We start from the raw sequence: 22,029 nt of genomic DNA, 5'->3' as shown, positions 1-22,029 counted from the left end.
CAGGTCCTGCCCCCAGTCTCCTCTGCCCCCTGGCTCAATGCAGTTTTCTTCCTTTGACACCACACACACACACACACACACACACACACACACACACACACACACCTGGTTTTACAGGACTATCATATTTCCTGAAATTCTACACTATGAGGACCCCAGAAATCATCTACTGCAACCAGTCCAGTTTTAAGATGAAACACCAATCCCCAACATTTCTTGAGCTTTTTCTATGCATCTGGGACAGGCCACATGCTTTGCTCACATTCCCTGTTCACTCTGCATGCAACCTAATAATGTCCTTTAGACCAATGAGGAAAAGGAGACGACTAGCTAGCCGAAGACTGCAGAGCTCTCATGTCATGTTAGGGCATTTCCATCTTCTGAGGAGACCTCTGGGAGAAATGGTCCAGGGCTAGCTCAGGGAACCTGTTGCTTTTTCAGCAGCGATCTCTACCCTGTTCTTATCCCTGCCTCCGGAGCAATCTGCACACCATTGCTCTGTCAATACTGAGTGGCCATTTGAGGCTTGAGGTGTGTCTCCAGCCAGACCTGGCTCACATACCCACCTACTTCCCTGTTGGCATGCAGTCTTGGAAGAGTTACTTAAAATACCACCCAGCATTTCCGCATTTCTAAACTGAGGGTAGTAGCATTCATCTCAAGGGTGACTTTCAGGATTTGGTCAAACAAGAAGCAGAAACCTGTTAGTGTGGTGCTCAGGTCCAGTTAAGGATTGCTGTTATCATCAGGATTTGGTCAAACAAGAAGCAGAAACCTGTTAGTGTGGTGCTCAGGTCCAGTTAAGGATTGCTATTATCACTGGTGCCCTCCTTTCACCAACAATCCACAGTGTTTCTCAGCCACCTAATCCTTGATGTTCCCTCCTGCCTTGTAGTCTGACCTGTCCCAGCCCTCTGGCCCCTCCCTCTCTCCTCCCAGCCTCTTTCTCACTAGTAACTGCAGGTGCTTCTGGGAAACGGAGGCTCAAGTCTACACTTGTCTTCTGCAACACACCCAGGCAGTCTCTTTCCAGCAGGTGCAGCCAGAAGGTCACCCAGGGTTTCTTTCCACCAGGTGGGAGACAGAACCATGCTGGGTCTCCTTGCCATCCTGTGTGCTCTCCTTTTTCTGGGTAAGTCCTGACTTGTTCTCCATTGCAGAGGACAGGGGACACCCTGAGGTTCCTGGCCATCACTGTCTCATAGCTGTTCTCCTCTCCTCATGGCAGGCGGTGGAGCAGGGCTCAAGCTGAGTCAGACTGCTTTGTTGGTTGGACGCATGGGCAGTTCACCTTCTTTGGATTGCAAAGTGGACACCTGGGTCAGCTACATCCACTGGTACCGCCACCAGGAGGGTACGGCAACCAAGAGGCTCCTTTATCTAGACATGTTCAGTTCTAATGTGAAATGGGATTATCCTATGAAAGCAGACAAAGTCAATGCCAAGAAGGGCAAGGATAGCTACAGCTGTACACTGTCGGTGCTGAAACTGGAGAAAAGCGACGAGGGCGTGTACTACTGCGCTGCCTGGGAATACCACAGCCCTGTGCTCTGACCAAGTCCCTGAGTAGAAAGGTCTCTGTCTCCAGGGCACTGAAGACCTGGCACATTCCAATGATTCTTGGTCTCTGGGGTTGTCCTGGTGTCAGCTCTCAGCACCCTGACTCTCGCTAATGCCCCTTCCCCCGCCATTGGTCCACTGCACAGAACCCTGGAAGCTAAGGAGCCCCGGGCATCAGGTGGGCACAAACCCAAGGAGCTGTCCAGTCTGAAGCAACTGCTCTGAAGGTCTTCCGGTGCAGCGTTTCTGAAGCATTTGGAGCAGAATCTGTGCTGCCCAATGCAATGGACACTAGCCACTAGCCACATGTGGGTCCTGAGCACTTGAAACTTAGATAGTTCAACCTGAGATGGGGTGTTTGTGGAACATACGAGCCATGTTCTGGAGACTATAAAAAAAAGATGAAATACCATCTTAATTAAAAAAAAAGAAATACCATCTTAATAATTTCTATATTAATTACATGTTGAAGTAAAGAAGTCGCCCTTGAGACGAATGCTACTACCTTCAATTTAGAAATGGGGAAATCCTGGTTCCAATATTTTAAATAAAATAATCCTAGAATTTTATTTGTTTCTTTAACTTCTTTTTAAAAATGCAACATTAGAAATTGAGTCTCATATTGTGACTTATCTTTATTTCTACTGAACGGAGCTGTGACAGAATGGCTGTTGAAGATTCTGTCCATCTCCAAAGAAGAATGTGGGAATAAAATACTGTGCAAATCATTTCAGAGAGACACTTACCATAAAATGATTGAAAACTGAAACAGGAAGTCGATTCTTGATTCCAGTTTTCAAACTGCTGTCCCGCCCACTGCTTATTACTTTGCAGTAGAGACTCAGTGAGCAAAGCACAGCAAACAGTTGGTAGAACTAACTTCTCAGCACCCTCATGCACTGGCATACCTGGTGCTCAACTCATGTGGGCGGACATTATCCTCAGGCAGGTTGATGCAACAGCCCTGGATGAGACCCAGGGCCCTCACTTCCATTTCTCCTTGAGTGTTACTCCATATGGGATTTAGGGGCCGTATTCCTTGGACTTCTGTTCTGTCATCTGTGCAGGGAGGTAGTTTAACTACCACAGTAATGGGTTTGATCCTCTGTAATAAAGCAAAATTATACCAATAAGATATCATGATGTTTACTAAATTCTTATAAAATTTATCAACTTCTTGAGGGAAAAAAAGAAAAGAAAAACCTCTATTACTGATCTTCCAGTCCCAAACAGGAAAACACCTGCTGCCGTATGTGCGGGAAAAGAAAAAGCTCTCTGAGGAAGTCTAAGCTGAATTAAATGCCTTTTGAATTGAAGATTCAAATTTTGTGTACAACTTAATAGCACTGGTAAACGTGATTGCTGAAAGGAAAGCCCAAAACATTTGTAGGTAATTAGTCACTCAGATTCATTAACTCCTCCTCTGTCTCCCTGAGTTTTTGCACTAGGATATTTAATATTTAAACACATGCCTGATGTGAAAAAGGCCGACGCCCCTTTGCTCTAATGAAGCCTGGGTCAAGATGAAGACCTCCAGTGTGTACAGGAGGTGGAAGAGGGGGAGGGACAGAAACTTACTTTTGCTCCATTTGGGGGATATACCTTCATTTGTCTTCCCCATATCCTAATACCAATGAACACTTGAGTTAGAGTTTTGTTAGAGAGAAATTAGTTAAATATGAAGACACTATCAGAGAAGTCATCCCAGGTCAATGTAAATCTCAGTTTTCAACATGGGTCCATAGTGTCTTTGAGTTACAACCAAAAAGAGTGTGCTCCTGTGCATGGAGCAAACAACCCCTATGTGCAGGGAAAAAAAAAAGTCATATTTGGAGTCATTTCCTCTAGCTACCCTTCTCCTTGTGGATAATTTAAGCTTCACCAAGGACACTTTGTCCACACACAGTAAAGCCAAACCATCCAGAGACCAACAAAACCTCCTATCCTAAGTAAATGGTTGTTAATTAAATGGTTGTTTAAATGGCTGATTCTGGGTGCCTGAGTGCTCAGTGGGTTAAGCCGCTGCCTTCGGCTCAGGTCATGATCTCGGAGTCCTGGGATCTAGTCCCACATCGGGCTCTCTGTTCAGCAGGGAGCCTGCTTCCCTCTCTCTCTCTGCTTGCTTCTCTGCTACTTGTGATGTCTCTCTGTCAAATAAATAAATAAATAAATAAAATCTTAAAAAAAAATGGCTGATTCTAACAACACTGAAAGCATCTTATTAGAATGTACAGGACCAAGTACGGTGGTGATGCCATTGATGTCTGCTGAACTGAGACTGACATTTTGACTATTAGAGAGGGGCTCACATTACCTCATGGGTGGGGGATTTTGCAGAGATGGATGCTTGAAATATCCTGATGATTTGGGCTCAACTCATTTATTTCATTTTTGAGGTGGGTGAGACACAATGATTTTGACTAATAGAAGCAACATTATATTATGAAATTAATGCTGACTAATATCTAAGAACAGCTCATGAAATCATAATTTCTTTTTTTTTGGTTTAGATTATTTATTTCTTTATTTATTTGACAGAGATCACAAGGAGGCAGAGAGGTAGGCAGAGAGGAAGGGAAGCAGACTCTCTGCTGAGCAGAAAGCCCGATTTGGGACTGATCCATGGACCCTGGGATCTTGACCTGAATTGAAGGCAGAGGCTTTAACCCACTGAACCACTCAGGCACCCCATAAAATCATAGTTTCCATAGTTCTATAATCCATTGCGAAATGATCACACACATTAGTACTGTGGAAAAATTCATGTCTGTTACATCCAAATCATCTTCTAAAAACCACAATTCTGAAAATTTCTGGGCACATGTGGAGATCTATGTTGACTGTTTTGTGTTGGATGTTCTTCATGTTCCACTCCCCAGAATGGGTTCAGGCACACAGTTTTGGGTAGAGAAAGGGGAACAACCTGGAGATGTCACTTCCAAATATTGGGAACAGGAGAGTTTTTACTATGCCACTCATACCCTTATTGACTCGTAGAAAACCTGTATGGCTTTTGATTTTTTTTTTTTTTAGAAATGTACTGTTAGGGGCGCCCTGGTGGCTCAGTGGGTTAAGCCTCTGCCTTCAGCTCAGGTCATGATCCCAGGGTCCTGAGATCGAGCCCCACATTGGGCTCTTTGCTCAGTGTGGAGCCTGCTTCCTCCTCTCTCTCTGCCTGCCTCTCTGCCTACTTGTGATCTCTGTCTGTCAAATAAATAAATAAAAATCTTTAAAAAATTTAAAAAAAGAAATTTACTGTTAAACAGAATTCACGTTACTTAATATTAAAATTCGTGCATGTTATTGAGCACTTGGATGTACCATGTGATTTCTGATGGTTAGAAATATTTGGAATAGCCTCTGTGTTTTCCCCCTCTTCTCCATCAAACTTTGCTTCATTTAAAAAACAAAATCTTTTTTCTCTCTTATTTCTACTGACTCCATGTGCCAAGTTATAGACAAGGTTCATGCCTGGAGAGCTCAGTGTACATTCATGGCCTGAGTGTTTCTTTCCCCCTCTGCAGAACAGATACCAGGTATAGACAGTGACACCAATTCTGAGTCTTCCTATTAACACTGCATTTTCATTTCCTCATTTTTTCAAAATCCCTTTTCTCTACCTGCAGATGAGAGAAAGAGACCCTCTAAAGCAGAATTGTACACAACCATAGTTTTGTTCAAAAAAGTTGTTTCCCACTTTTATTTCCTGAAAGCATTTCATAGAAGGTTGCTAGGAAATCAACCTTGTGTGTTCATCTGGAACTGGAGAGGAAGATATGCTTTCAAGTATGATCTTGTGTTTCTCCTGCTGTGGGGGCATGGATTTCTCCCCCAGGCAAATTAACAGTATGGATGCTGGGGCACAAAGGATGAATACTGCAAAATTTCTGGTTTCCTCTTCAGGATTAATGCTCCACTTCCCCACCCCCACCCCCAACCTCCCACCCCGCCATTGCTCTCTGCCCCAGGATCCTTAACTTTTGTGGAAACAGTCATGGGAATCTTTGTCCTGTTTTCAAATGGAAAGTTAGCCAATGGAAACTGAAGCTCAAAAAACCATCCCCATGTCAACTTCATGTCAACTTCATGTTAACAAGGGCATTTCTTCTTGGACACTATATTTACAAGCCTGTGGGCCTACGGAAAAGAAACAAATCCCTCCAGTGGGTTAGTTGGTATAAAAGGGAATGACTTCTCCCACATGCACCTCTTGTTCCTGAGCATGAACCTCTGGGTATGGCGGGAGTTGGCACTATATGTTGGCCCCTGTGAGAATGCAGGCCCCCTTCAGGGAGGGAGCCCAGACCTCACTCTCTTCCACTTCCCAGTCTCTTGCTGATGCTTCCACTGGCTGCTCCCAAACAGCAACCAGAGGATAAGGAAACCCATCTGTGCTGTCCCTGTAGGTCCACCTTGTAATGTCCAGGGCAAGGTAAGGAGAGGTCCACTGTCCACGTGAAGGAGCAAAAGAATAAAAATCAAGTAGTAGTCAAGTATGTGGATTATATTTGCCCCCAAATAAGTAAAACAAATTGCAGAGTTGGGAGATTTTATCTAGATCCTTTCACCTTCCACAAAGCCACCAATGTCCCATCTTTAACAGAACATGATGGGCCCTGTTGCCTCAGTAAGAAAACCGGAAACTGGACAAGTATTGAGAAATTATCATTAAATGTTTTGCTTTTCTAGTTGACTAGCTTAATAGAGAGGAACGTATAGATTATATTTAATGCTTTCTTTCCTCAGTTAAATGAGAGATTCTGAGGTATTTGTCAAGTTCACTAGGTAAGTCATCATCACCTAAGTAGCAAAAAATAAAGAGATCTCTGTGTGTGTGTCAATTAATGATTACAGGGCTTATGAACCAGTATTATGATCCATTCAATTCACTGTTCTCGATGTTCTTTAATACAAAAAACAAGTGTACTCTAGTGAACCAAAAAAAAAAAAAAAAAAAAAAAAAACTCTTACAAAAAGAAAGTAGGGAAATGCTTGCCACTTTCATAATATCAACAAAAATCCAGCTTCTCACATTAGTTATAACTGATGTATCTTTTCTGTCCTTCCTCCATCTACCTTTCTGTCATGTAAGAGTCAAATTTTAAATGTTTGATCACAAACTGATTATTCCTATCTACTGCATGTTCTGTCCCTTTGATTTTTTTTTACCTTTTAAGTTGAAGTTACCAAACAATTACCAAAAATCTAGTTTTATTGTGGAAGTGGTAGAATCAGTATTTGTAATCCATAGGTCAATAGATTTCTTTGATTCTTTCCTTTTTTCATTCAATGAAAAAGAGTTAAGCTCTTTATGAAATTTAATAAACAAGTTCCAGATAAGATGTGAATAATAGCTATTTTTTTTCATTAGTGAAAACTTATGTACTACGTAGGCATTATATTAAACAGCTTATATACTTCTTGTTATGTAATGCCCCAGTATTTGAGGGAAGAGGAAAGGGAGTCTGATGGATATCAATGTACCCCCCCCCACAGATGTCACGAACGCTGTCCTAAATGACTGGTTTGACATAATTTCCCGTTGACTTGCATTCCTAGTTATAAACTATTTTGTGAAATGGTGTGATTATCTCAGAGAGAAGTAAGGTGTTCAGAGATTTTCAGTAGTTGTAAAAGCTCATGCTGAAGGTGCTGGCAATGAACAAAGTGGAATTCCATCCATTTAGCTGCCAGACAATATGCTTAATGTTCAGTCTGTGGAGGAAATCATGTGATCACCATGAAAATCTTGCAAATGCACTTATATCATGACAGAAAGAATTGATGCTTCGACAGGAACAGAATCTGCAGGGTGGAAACTTTACATCCCATGGCATGGTGTGAGTCGGTGGAAGTGGGTTCAGGGCTGGTTATTGCACAAGAAGGTTCTGATGAAGAGACCAATCCTAAAGACCAGCCGGGCAAAGGGCTGGAAGAGGGTGGGAGGAAGAATGGAAGAACGAACTCTCTCCCCATGCATAGTGATGTCATCACCAGGAGACAAACAGAGAAACAGAAATGATGAGGAATGTGCCAAGCAGATTGTCCTAACTTGAAAGAAGCTGTTCCAAACCAGAGGGAACTATTTTCAAATGGTAAGGTTAGCATCTCCCTCCATAATCAGAATGAGGAAGAAATGACATGTATAAATCAGAATGAGGAAGAAATGACATGTACATGTTATCAACAATAAAGACACTTTCTTCCCCTGTAAGGAACCCAGAGCTGCAGCCTCTGTTTGGTGTTACCAGTGCGCCTTGCTCATATATGCCTAAGGGAGGGGGTACCGTGGGGTACAAAATCCATTATATGCTCACCCTCCTCTAAACCCTGAGCAGGGCTGTGTCAACCTGGAAAAAAGTGACTTTTTCTAATTATTCTACAAAGGTTATGTCCTTTTTTATTTACTGAAAAAAGGAAACTTCTGTATTACAGAGTCTGTTCAGAAGGTAGTAACTATATAGAGTTATGTAGACAAGATACAGCGTTTTAAAAAATTAATCAGTGAAGCTTTCTGACTCCAAAAATTAAACTAATTTACAAAAAATTATTGTCAAGGAATGAATGAAAATACTATTGTTTGAATCTAGGAAAAAAATTTACAATTTAAAGCCTTGAGGAAATCTGACCATCATGAGCAATACAGTAAAACAGCAACAACAACAAAAGTCAGTGTTTGCATAGACCCCATGGGTCCCGGGCTGTGGAGTCAGAGGAGATCTGCTGGAGCATCTCCAGTTGTCTTCTGTGGAGGAGATGCTCCCTCCCCAGTAACTGCTTTGAGATTAAGAGATGAGAAATCCAAGAACTAAGGATACAGCCATAAGGAGGACTAAGTATTATCCTCAGTACTATTTTTTTTAAATTTAATGTTTTTTTAAATTTCCCATCTGTCTCTACTCCTACTGAAATAATTGGGACAATTAATTTAGATAAGTCTTCCTTGACAACCATTTGCAATATTTCTTTTTTTTAACACTTTTTTTTATTTCTTATTTTTCATAAACATATAATGTATTTTTATCCCCAGGGGTACAGGTCTGTGAATCGCCAGGTTTACACACTTCACAGCACTCACCATAGCACATACCCTCCCCAATGTCCATAAGCCCCTCGACCTCTCCCAACCCCACCTCCCCCCTGCAACCCCCAGTTTGTTTTGTGCGATTAAGAGTCACTTATGGTTTGTCTCCCTCCCAATCACATCTTCTTTCATTTATTCTTCTCCTATCCCCCTAACTCCCCATGTTGCATCTCCATATCCTCGTATCAGGGAGATCATATGATAGTTGTCTTTCTCCAATTGACTTATTTCACAAAGCATGATACCTTCTAGTTCCATCCACGTTGTCGCAAATGACAAGATTTCATTTCCTTTGAAGTCTGCATAGTATTCCATTGTGTATATATACCACTTCTTCTTTATTCATTCCTCTGTTGATGGACATCTAGGTTCTTTCCATAGTTTGGCTATTGTAGACATTGCTTCTATAAACATTCGGGTGCACATGCCCCTTCAGATCACTACGTTTGTGTCTTTAGGGTAAATACCCAGTAGTGCAATTGCTGGGTCATAGGGTAGTTCTATTTTCAACATTTTGAGGAACCTCCATGCTGTTTTCCAGAGTGGTTGCACCAGCTTGCATTCCCACCAACAGTGGAGGAGGGTTCCCCTTTCTCCGCATCCTCGCCAGCATCTGTCATTTCCTGACTTGTTAATTTTAGCCATTCTGACTGGTGTGAGGTGATATCTCATTGTGGTTTTGATTTGTATTTCCCTGATGCCGAGTGATGTGGAGCACTTTTTCATGTGTCTGTTGGCCATCTGGATGTCTTCTTTGCAGAAATGTCTGTTCATGTCCTCTGCCCATTTCTTGATTGGATTGTTTGTTCTTTTGGGTTTTGAGTTTACTAAGTTCCTTATAGATTTTGGATAATAGCCCTTTATCTGATATGTCATTTGCAAATATCTTCTCCCATTCTGTCAGTTGTCTTTTGGTTTTGTTAACTGTCCTTTTTCCATTGGACATTCTTTCCTGCTTTGTCAAAGATTAGTTGACGATAGAGCTGAGGGTCTATTTCTGGGCTCTCTATTCTGTTCCATTGATCTATGTGTCTGTTTTTGTGCCAGTACCATGCTGTCTTGATGATGACACCTTTGTAATAGAGCTTGAAGTCCGGAATGGTGATGCCACCAACTTTGGCTTTCTTTGTCATATCCCTTTGGCTATTCGAGGTCTTTTCTGGTTCCATATAAATTTTAGGATTATTTGTTCCATTTCATTGAAAAAAATGGATGGTATTTTGATAGGAATTGCATTAAATGTGTAGATTGCTTTTGGTAGCATAGACATTTTCACAATATTTATTCTTCCAATCCAGGAGCATGGAACATTTTTCCATTTCTTTGTGTCTTCCTCAATTTCTTTCATGAGTACTTTATACTTTTCTGTGTATAGATTCTTAGCCTCTGTGGTTAGGTTTATTCCTAGGTATCTTAGAGTTTGTGTCCAGTTGTAAATGGGATTGACTCCTTAATTTCTCTTTCTTCTGTCTTGTTGTTGGTGTACAGAAATGCAACTGATTTCTGTGCATTGATTTTATATCCTGACACTTGACTGAATTCCTGTACAAGTTCTAGCAGTTTTGGAGTGGAGTCTTTTGGGTTTTCCACATATAGTATCATATTATCTGCGCAGAGTGATAGTTTGACTTTTTCTTTGCAAATTTGGATGCCTTTAATTTCCTTTTGTTGTCTGATTGCTGAGGCTAGGACTTCTAGTACTATGTTGAATAGCAATGGTGATAATGGACATCCCTGCCATGTTCCTGACCTTAACGGAAAAGCTTTCAGTTTTTCTGCATTGAGAATGATATTTGCGGTGGGTTTTTCATAGATGGATTTGATAATATTGAGGTATGTGCCCTCTATCCCTACACTTTGAAGAGTTTTGATCAGGAAGGGATGCTGTACTTTGTCAAATGCTTTTTCAGCATATATTGAGAGTATCATATAATTCTTGTTCTTTTTTTATTAATGTGTTGTATCACAGTGATTGATTTGCAGATGTTGAACCAACCCTGCAGCATTGGAATAAATCCCACTTGTTCATGGTGAATAATCCTTTTAATGTACTGTTGAATCCTATTGGCTAGTATTTTGGTGAGAATTTTTGCATCTGTGATCATCAAGGATATTAGTCTGTAGTTCGCTTTTTTGGTGGGATCTTTGTCTGGTTTTGGGATCAAGGTGATGCTTGCCTCATAAAACGAGTTTGGAAATTTTCCTTCCATTTCTATTTTTTGGAACAGTTTCAGGAGAATAGGAATTAGTTCTTCTTTAAATGTTTGGTAGAATTCCCCTGGGAAGCCGTCTGGCCCTGGCCTTTTGTTTGTTTGGAAATTTTTGATGCCTGTTTCAATCTCGTTATTGGTTATGGGCCTGTTCAGGTTTTCTATTTCTTCATGGTTCAGTTGTGGTAGTTTATATGTCTCTAGGAATGCATCCATTTCTTCCAGATTGTCAAATTTGTTGGCGTAGAGTTGCTCATAGTATGTTCTTTTAATTGTCTGTATTTCTTTGGTGTTAGTTGTGATCTCTCCTCTTTCATTCATGATTTTATTGAATTGGGTCCTTTCTCTTTTCTTTTTGATGAGTCTGGCCAGGGGTTTATCAATCTTATTGATTCTTTCAAAGAACCAGCTCCTAGTTTCATTGATTTTTTCTATTTTTTATTGGTTTCTATTTCATTGATTTCTGCTCTGATCTTTATGATTTCTCTTCTCCTGCTGGGTATAGGGTTTCTTTCTTGTTCTTTCTCCAGCTCCTGTAGGTGTAGGGTTAGGCTGTGTACTTGAGACCTATCTTGTTTCTTGAGAAAGGCTTGTACCTCTATATATTTTCCTCTCAGGATGGACTTTGCTGTGTCTCACAGATTTTGAACCGTTGTGTTTTCCTTATCATTTGTTTCCATGAATTTTTTCAATTCTTCTTTAATTTTCTGGTTGACCCATTCATTCTTTAGAAGGATGCTGTTTAGTCTCCATGTATTTGGGTTCTTTCCAGCTTTCCTCTTGTGATTGAATTCTAGCTTCAGAGCATTGTGGTCTGAAAATAGGCAGAGAATGATCCTAATCTTTTGATACCGGTTGAGACCTGATTTGTGACCCAGGATGTGATCTATTCTGGAGAAGGTTCCATATGCACTAGAGAAGAATGTGTATTCTGTTGCTTTGGGATGAAATGTTCTGAATATATCTGTGATGTCCATCAGGTCCAGTGTGTCATTTAAGGCCTTTATTTCCTTGTTGATCTTTTGCTTGGATGATCTGTCCATTTCAGTGAGGGGGGTGTTCAAGTCCCCTACTATTATTGTAATATTATTGATGTGTTTCTTTGATTTTGTTATTAATTGATTGATATAGTTGGCTGCTCCCACGTTAGGGGCATAAATATTTAAAATTGTTAGATCTTCCTTTTGGACAGACCCTTTGAGTAGGATATAGTGTCCTTCCTCATCTCTTATTATAGTCTTTGGCTTAAAATCTAATTGATCTGATATAAGGATTGCCACCCCAGCTTTCTGCTGATGCCCATTAGCAGGGTAAATTGTTTTCCACCCCCTCACTTTAAATCTGGAGGTGTCCTCGCGTCTAAAATGAGTTTCTTGTAGGCAACATAATGATGGGTTTTGTTTTTTTATCCATTCTGATACCCTGTGTCTTTTGATTGGGGCATTTAGCCCATTAACATTCAGGGTAACTATTGAGAGATATGAATTTAGTGTCATTATTAGCCTGTAAGGTGACTGTTACTGTATATTGTCTCTGTACCTTTCTGATCTACTCCTTTTAGGCTCTCTCTTTGCTTAGAGGACCCCTTTCAATATTTCCTGGAGAGCTGGTTTGGTGATTGCAAATTCTTTCAGTTTTTGTTTGTCCTGGAAGCTTTTGATCTCTCCTTCTATTTTCAATGATAGCCTAGCTGGATAGAGTACTCTTGGCTGCATGTTTTTCTCATTTAGTGCTCTGAATAAATCATGCCAGCTCTTTCTGGCCTGCCAGGTCTCTGTGGAGAAGTCTGCTGCCAATCTAATATTTTTACCATTGTATATTACAGACTTCTTTCCCAGGCTGCTTTCAGGATTTTCTCTTTGTCACTAAGACTTGTAAATTTTACTATTAGGTGACGGGGTGTGGACCTATTCTTGTTGACTTTGAGGGGGGTTCTCTGCATCTCCTGGATTTTGATGCTTGTTCCCTTTGCCATATTAAAGAAATTCTCTCCAATAAATCTCTCCAATAGACCTTCTGCTCCCCTCTCTCTTTCTTCTTCTTCTGGAATCCCAATTATTCTAATGTTGTTTCGTATTATGCTGTCACTTATCTCTCGAATTCTCCCCTCGTGGTCCAGTAGCTGTTTGTCCCTCCTTTGCTCGGTTTCTTTATTCTCTGTCATTTGGTCTTCTATATCACTAATTCTTTCTCTGTCTCATTTGTCCTAGCAATGAGAGCCTCCATTTTTGATTGCACCTCATTAATAGCTTTTTTGATTTCCACTTGGTTAGATTTTAGTTCTTTAATTTCTCCAGAAAGGGCTTTTATATCTCGAGAGAGGGTTTCTCTAATATCTTCCATGCCTTTTTTGAGTCCGGCTAGAATGTTCAGAATCATCATTCTGAACTCTTGATCTGACATATTACCAATGTCTGTGTTGATTAGGTCCCTAGCCTTCGGTACTGTCTCTTGTTCTTTTGTTTGTGGTGATTTTTTCCGCCTTGTCATTTTGTCCAGATAAGAGGATATGAAGGATCAAATAAAATACTAAAAGGGTGGCAAAGACCCCAGAAAAATGCGCTGTAACCAAATCAGAAGAGACCCCAAATTGTGGGGGGGAGAAAGGGGATAAAAAGAGGTTCAAAAAAAAAATACAAAATTTTAAAAAATAAAACAAATAAAGAAAAAATATAAAAAAGAAAGAAAAAATATATATTTTAGATAAACTAGTCAAGAAACATTAAAAAAGATAAGGGTAAGAGGTTTAAAAAATTTAGCAGAAGAAGAAAAAAGAAAGAAAAAAATTGAAAAAAATATTGAATTAACCACAAGATTAAGAATCATGGGGAGAAAGCCATGAGTTCCGTGCTTTGCTTTCTCCTCCTCTGGAATTGTGCTGCTGTCCTAGGAATTGAACCTGCTTTCCTTGATAGATGAACTTTGTCCTGGCTAGATATTTTGTTGATCTTCTGGGGGAGGGGCCTATTGTAGTGAATCTCAAGTGTCTTTGCCTGAAGGCAGGATTGCACCGCCCTTACCGGGGGCCGGACTAAGTAATCTGCTCGGTTTCGCTTTAGGGAGCTTCTGTTCCCTGAACGCTTTCTGTAGAGTTCCGGAGGACGGGAATGAAAATGGCGGCCTGCTAGTCTCCATCCCGGAGGAGCGGAGAGCCCGGGGCCCCACTCCTCAGTGCGCCCCCAGAGGACAGCACCCAATCACTCCCATATCCCCAGCCACTAGCTGTGCTCTGAGCTCACCCAGCCCGCAACCAGTTCAAGGAAACCCCGAGCTGAGTGTTCAGTCCTCGGCTCTGTCTCTGTAGCCAGCTTCTCTGTTCTAATACCGCGAGCTCTGCGACACTCCGACACCCCCGATCCTTCTGTGACCCTGTGGGACCTGGGGCCATGCTGACCCGGTGTGGGTTTCCCCCGGTTTAGCCTCTGGAGCAATGTCCCTCAGTGGAACAGACTTTTAAAAGCTCTGATTTTGTGCTCCGTTGCTCCTCCGCTTGCCAGGAGCCAGCCCCTCCCCCTGTGGTCTATCTTCCCGTCGTTTTAGATTCACTTCTCCGCCAGTCCTACCTTTCAGAAAGTGGTTGATTTTCTGTTTCTAGAATTGCTGTTCTTCTTCTCTTCGATCTCCCATTGGATTTGTAGGTGTTTGCAATGTTTAGATAAGCTATCGAGCTGATCTCCTGCTACCTGATGTAGTCTCAGCCTGCTACTTCTCCGGCATCTTGACTCCTCCTCCATGAGACTGATTTTCAAGGATAGTACTTCAAAGAGTTCACCAATGGTTTTTCACATGAAAATTTGTTATAAATAAATAATAATGGTTGACAGTATGAGGATAGTGAACTTGTGAAATGATAGTTGTAGAAAATATATGTAATTATCTTCAAAAGTTTACAGTATTTCAGAACCTGGACTAGCAGTTGCTAGACTGAAAGGCTCTCAGTTATTTAATGTACACTAACTTCTGTGATAAAATTGTTATCACATCTATTTTCAAATGAGGATTTTTGAGGCAGATAGAGATTAAGAAATTTGCAGAGATTGGGGCGCCTGGGTGGTTCAGTGGGTTAAGCTGCTGCCTTCAGCTCAGGTCATGATCCCAGGGTGCTGGGATTGAGTCCCGCATCTGGCTCTCTGCTCAGCAGGGAGCCTGCTTCCCTCTCTCTCTCTCTGCCTGCCTCTCTATCTACTTGTGATCTCTATCTCTTTCAAATAAATAAATAAAATCTTTAAAAAAGAAAAAGAAAAAAAAGAAATTTGCAGAGATTCAGGCAGCTCCTAAGTGACATGAAAAAATGCTTTAGTGACATGGTGAGTTGCTCAGAATGTGACGTGAATTGAAAGAAGAAGAATGCAAAATCCTGTGTATATTGCACCAGTGACTCATCAAGGAATTTGTAGTCCATAAAATAATATTTATGTCCATGTATCTGTAAAGAAGAAATGGAGAAATCCAGAGTCCATAATGGAGAGAGTTTTGCTCCTGGTGAAATGCTCAAGGGAATTTTTATCTTCATCTTTGTCTTTTTCTCTGTTTCATCAAGGATGATATTTAACCACATGTCCTACTTAGCAGCTTTGTGAATTTCTGTGATTCAGTTGTCACTCCTCTGCTCCTTACTGTCCTGTTCTATGGAATTAGAACTACAAGCATCCAAATCATGTAATTGCTGTGGAAATGTGGAATGGAAAAAGGTGAAGGGCATCTAGAATAAAACTTCAAGCATAAAAAATACTTGTTAAGTATCAGCTCATTTCTTAGAGGGGTGGGGAGAGGCAGAGGGACAGAGAATCTTAAGCATCTCCACACTCAGCACGAGTGCAATGTGCGGCTCAAACTTAAGACTTTGAATCTTAGCTAAGATCAACAGTCAGACACTTACCAACTCAGCCATCCAGGTGCGCTACATATTTCCTCTTCTGAAAGTTAGTGTTTAATAAACATGCAATATTGCAAAATATTATATTGAGAAAGTATGTTCATAAAATAGCTCCTGGCAAGTAGAAACAATTCTCATTTCCACAGAAATCAAGATTCTTTCATAGTCCCTTCACATTTATGCGAGCAGTCCTCCAGATACCACCAGTCTTATTTTGAGATGGGAGCAGCAGCAAGAAGCCTACAAAACACAGTGCCCTCATTCCCTACATGTCTGCACCCAGCACTAAAGGGCCAGCAATCGACCTTATCAACCACTTTTTTCATCCTCCCCATTTCAGGTCTTGCCGTCCTGACACTAAGGCAAAAGGCATCCAGCCAGAGGTCCCCACTGTCCTGCCTGCTTCTGTAGGACACAGCCTGGCAGATGGGGTGTCATGGCTCTAAGCATTCGCTTTCTTCTCCTTCTGGGCTCCTGAGTCACACTCCTGCACCATTTCAATCTAGATGAGAGGGCAAAGAAATTCTGTAATGTTTCTTATAATTATTAGAAGTTTGGGGAGCCTGGGTGGCTTAGTTGGTTAAGTGTCATCCTTCATCTCAGGTCATGATCCCAGGGCCCTAGAATTGAGCCCTGTGTTGTGTTCCCTACTCAGCAGAGAATATGTTTCTCCCTTTCCCCCCTTCTCATACTCTCTCTGTCTGTGTTTCTCTCTCAAATAAATAAATAAATAAAATCTTTTAAAAGGAAGTTCATTGAAATTGCTCTTCCAACAAGAAGATCTAACAATTTTAAATACCTATGCCCCTAACGTGGGAGCAGCCAACTATATCAACCAATTAATAACAAAATCAAAGAAACACATCAATAATAATACAATAATAGTAGGGGACTTTAACACTCCCCTCACTGAAATGGACAGATCATCCAAGCCAAAGATCAACAAGGAAATAAAGGCCTTAAATGACACACTGGACCTGATGGACATCACAGATCTATTCAGAACATTTCATCCCAAAGCAACAGAATACACATTCTTCTCTAGTGCACATGGAACCTTCTCCAGAATAGATCACATCCTGGGTCACAAATCAGGTCTCAACCAGTATCAAAAGATTAGGATCATTCTCTGCCTATTTTCAGACCACAATGCTCTGCAGCTAGAACTCAATGACAAGAGGAAAGCTGGAAAGAACCCAAATACATGGAGACTAAACAGCATCCTTCTAAAGAATGAATGGGTCAACCAGGAAATTAAAGAAGAATTGAAAAAATTCATGGAAACAAATGATAATGAAAACACAACAGTTCAAAATGTTTGGGACACAGCAAAGGCAGTCCTGAGAGGAAAATATATAGCGGTACAAACCTTTCTCAAGAAACAAGAAAGGTCTCAAGTACAAAACCTAACCCTACACGTAAAGGAGCTGGAGAAAGAACAAGAAAGAAACCCTAAACCCAGCAGGAGAAGAGAAATCATAAAGATCAGAGCATAAATCAATGAAATAGAAACCAATAAAAAATAGAAAAAATCAATGAAACTAGGAGCTGGTTCTTTGAAAGAATCAATAAGATTGATAAACCCCTGGCCAGACTCATCAAAAAGAAAAGAGAAAGGACCCAAATCAATAAAATCATGAATGAAAGAGGAGAGGTCACAACTGTACCAAAGAAATACAGACAATTATAAGAACATACTATGAGCAACTCTACGCCAACAAATTTGACAATCTGGAAGAAATGGATGCATTCCTAGAGACATATAAACTACCACAACTGAACCAGGAAGAAATAGAAAACCTGAACAGGCCCAAAACCAGTAAGGAGATTGAAACAGTCATCAAAAATCTCCAAACAAACAAAAGCCCAGGGCCAGACGGCTTCCCAGGGGAATTCTACCAAACATTTAAAGAAGAACTAATTCCTATTCTCCTGAAACTGTTCCAAAAAATAGAAATGGAAGGAAAACTTCCAAACTCATTTTATGAGGCCAGCATCACCTTGATCTCAAAACCAGACAAGGATCCCACCAAAAAAGAGAACTACAGACCAATATCCTTGATGAACACAGACGCAAAAATTCTCGCCAAAATACTAGCCAATAGGATTCAACAGTACATTAAAAGGATTATTCACCACGATCAAGTGGGATTTATTCCAGGGCTGCAGGGTTGGTTCAACATCCGCAAATCAATCAATGTGATACAACACATGAATAAAAGAAAGAACAAGAACCATATGATACTCTCAATAGATGCTGAAAAAGCATTTGACAAAGTACAGCATCCCTTCCTGATCAAAACTCTTCAAAGTGTAGGGATAGAGGGCACATACCTCAATATTATCAAATCCATCTATGAAAAACCCACCGCAAATATCATTCTCAATACAGAAAAACTGAAAGCTTTTCCGTTAAGGTCAGGAACATGGCAGGGATGTCCATTATCGCCACTGCTATTCAACATAGTACTAGAAGTCCTAGCCTCAGCAATCAGACAACAAAAAGAAATTAAAGGCATCCAAATTGGTAAAGAAGAAGTCAAACTATCACTCTTCGCAGATGATATGATACTATATGTGGAAAACCCAAAAGACTCCACTCCAAAACTGCTAGAACTTGTACAGGAATTCAGTCAAGTGTCAGGATATAAAATCAATGCACAGAAATCAGTTGCATTTCTGTACACCAACAACAAGACTGAAGAAAGAGAAATTAAGGAGTCAATCCCATTTACAATTGTACCCAAAATTGTAAGATACCTAGGAATAAACCTAACCAAAGAGACTAAGAATCTATACACAGAAAATTATAAAGTACTCATGAAAGAAATTGAGGAAGACACAAAAAATGGAAAAATGTTCCATGCTCCTGGATTGGAAGAATAAATATTGTGAAAATGTCTATGCTACCTAAAGCAATCTACACATTTAATGCAATCCCTATCAAAATACCATCCAGTTTTTTCAAAGAAATGGAACAAATAATCCTAAAATTTATATGGAACCAGAAAAGACCTCGAATAGCCAAAGGAATATTGAAAAAGAAAGCCAAAGTTGGTGGCGTCACAATTCCGGACTTCAAGCTCTATTACAAAGGTGTCATCATCAAGACAGCATGGTACTGGCACAAAAACAGACACATAGATCAGTGGAACAGAATAGAGAGCCCAGAAATCGACCCTCAACTCTATGGTCAACTAATCTTCGACAAAGCAGGAAAGAATGTCCAATGGAAAAAAGACAGCCTCTTCAATAAATCGTGTTGTGTAAATTGGACAGCCACATGCAGAAAAATGAAATTGGACCACTTCCTTACACCACACATGAAAATAGACTCCAAATGGATGAAGGACCTCAATGTGAGAAAGGAATCCATCAAAATCCTTGAGGAGAATGCAGGCAGCAACCTCTTCGACCTCAGCCGAAGCAACATCTTCCTAGGAACAACGGCAAAGGCAAGGGAAGCAAGGGTAAAAATGAACTATTGGGATTTCAACAAGATCAAAAGCTTTTGCACAGCAAAGGAAACAGTTAACAAAACCAAAAGACAACTGACAGAATGGGAGAAGATATTTGCAAACGACATATCAGATAAAGGGCTAGTATCCAAAATCTATAAGGAACTTAGTAAACTCAACACCCAAAGAACAAACAATCCAATCAAGAAATGGGCAGAGGACATGAACAGACATTTCTGCAAAGAAGACATCCAGATGGCCAACAGACACATGAAAAAGTGCTCCACGTCACTCGGCATCAGGGAAATACAAATCAAAACCACAATGAGATATCACCTCACACCAGTCAGAATGGCTAAAATTAACAAGTCAGGAAATGACAGATGCTGGAGAGGATGTGGAGAAAGGGGAACCCTCCTCCACTGTTGGTGGGAATGCAAGCTGGTGCAACCACTCTGGAAAACAACATGGAGGTTCCTCAAAATGTTGAAAATAGAACTACCCTATGACCCAGCAATTGCACTACTGGGTATTTACCCTAAAGACACAAACGTACTGATCCGAAGGGGCACGTGTACCCGAATGTTTATAGCAACAATGTCTACAATAGCCAAACTATGGAAAGAACCTAGATGTCCATCAACATATGAATGGATAAAGAAGAGTGGTATATATACACAATGGAATACTATGCAGCCATCAAAAGAAGTGAAATCTTGCCATTTGCCACGACGTGGATGGAACTAGAGGGTATCATGCTTAGTGAAATAAGTCAATCGGAGAAAGACAACTATCATATGATCTCCCTGATATGAGGACATGGAGAAGCAACATGGGGGGTTACGGGGATAGGAGAAGAATAAATGAGACAAGATGGGATTGGAGGGAGACAAACCATAAATGACTCTTAATCTCACAAAACAAACTGGGGGTTGCTGGGGGGAGGTGGGATTGGGAGAGGGGGAGGGGGCTATGGACATTGGGGAGGGTAAGTGCTATCGTGAGTGCTGTGAAGTGTGTAAACCTGGCGATTCACAGACCTGTACCCCTGGGGATAAAAATACATTATATGTTTATTAAAAAAAAATAATTTGGAAGGGGACCGAACCATAAGAGACTATGGACTCTGAAAAACAACCTGAGGGTTTTGAAGGGTCAGGGGTGGGAGGTTGGGGGAACAGGTGGTGGGTAATGGGGAGGGCACGTTTTGCATGGAGCACTGGGTGTTGTGCAAAAAGAATGAATACTGTTACGCTGAAAAAATAAATAAAATGGAAAACAAATAAATAATGTGTGATATTACACCATCTCCTTAGAGTCCACTTTCAAATGCGGAGGGAAGATCTTTACTTTGGAAAACCTTGATACTTGTGGTAATTGGATATCGGACCACAGAGTCACCATGCATACAGTTTACCTCTGGTTCCCTGAGATCATGACAACAGCTTCATTCGCTGTTTCTCCTTGTAAGAATCAGGGGGTGCTATCAAGTGCAGAGATGTTATGGAAGCAGAATGAATTCCTGACACAGTAGTGTCAGAAACTTCTCAAGGGCAAACTGAGGATCTTTGTGTTCCAAACCCTGCCCTTCATGATTCTTGAATGGGGTGGGTTCCAGGGGAACCAATCTGAGGGCCTAGTTCTCAACAAGGCCTCTCCTGTCTCCTAACACATCTACAGAAAACGGTAAGAAGACCTCTCTGAATGAAATATGTAGTCAGAGAACAATGAACTTTTCCAAGAAAGAAGTGAATGAAAAGCTGAATTAAGCTTCTCTTAACTGTTTTGAGTATCTGAGTATCTGTTTTGAATATTTTACACCGATTATTTTATTCACTTCTCAGAAGAGCAGTACATGAATATATTGAATTGCCAACAAGGGGAGATGGAGCCATTCTGACTTTTCAGCACAGGACAACCATGAAACACTACAGTGATGAGTAGGAGGGAAAGGACAGTCTTATTTATGTGGTTCTGAAGACACAAGATTCAATGTAGCCATTGAAAACCTGTTTTTAGAAGAATTATGCATGAAATTTACAAATTTAGTGAGGGCCAGAGCAAATTTCCTCAGATTTGGGCATTTCTAAGATGTGAATGTTAAGCTCCAAGGGTCCCAGAACATGTCACCCCAGTAGAGGACTTGATCAAGATGGAGGGAAAATGTAGAGTCAGTATTTTCAGCACTAATGCTGTCAATGTTTTTGTTTTGTTTTGTTTTGTTTTGCATTTAATAAGGGCATTATTTATATAAAAAAGTAAAATAAAATTGTATATATATAACACTTATAATGGTTATATATTGATATTTTCCCATCTAATACCATTAGAACTCTGTAACTCCTTGAAAAATAAAGAAAAACTAAAAAGATAGAATTAGCCATAATGACAATAATTTTTAACATAGAAGAGGGGGGTCTGCAAACTCTCCCCTGCCAGACAAGCCCCAGTTTTGTAAACATTTTTTGAAACACAACCTTGACCTTGTGCTTACAAATTGTCTGCAGCTGCTTTGCACTACAAAGGCAGAGTTGAGGAGTTGAAGCAGAGATCCACAAAGCCTGAAATGTTGACCATTTGGTCCTCTATTGAACATGTTTATCAATCATTGCCCTAGAATAATATACTGAGTGGTGCCTGGGTGGCTCAGTGGGTTAAAGCCACTGCCTTCGGCTTAGGTCATAATCCCAGGTTCCTGGGATCGAGCCCCGCATCGGGCTCTCTGCTCAGCTGGGAGCCTGCTTCCTTTCCTCTCTCTCTCTGCCTGCCTCTGCCTACTTGTGATCTCTGTCTGTCAAATAAATAAATAAAATCTTAAAAAAAAAAAGAATAGGAGTCAAG

The 22,029-nt window shown here is 40.7% G+C and overlaps 1 pseudogene; it reads left to right on the top strand.

Annotated features, from left to right (window-relative positions):
• The first annotated feature begins 984 nt into the window (after nucleotides 1–984).
• Nucleotides 985–22,029, top strand: part of LOC123952183 — a 45,928-nt pseudogene continuing 24,883 nt past the window's right edge.

The sequence above is a fragment of the Meles meles genome, chromosome 10, assembly GCF_922984935.1.
Source record: "Meles meles chromosome 10, mMelMel3.1 paternal haplotype, whole genome shotgun sequence".
Taxonomy (NCBI): Eukaryota; Metazoa; Chordata; class Mammalia; order Carnivora; family Mustelidae; genus Meles; species Meles meles.
Note: the sequence above shows the minus strand (reverse complement) of the source record. Positions and strands in the feature narration are given on the sequence as shown.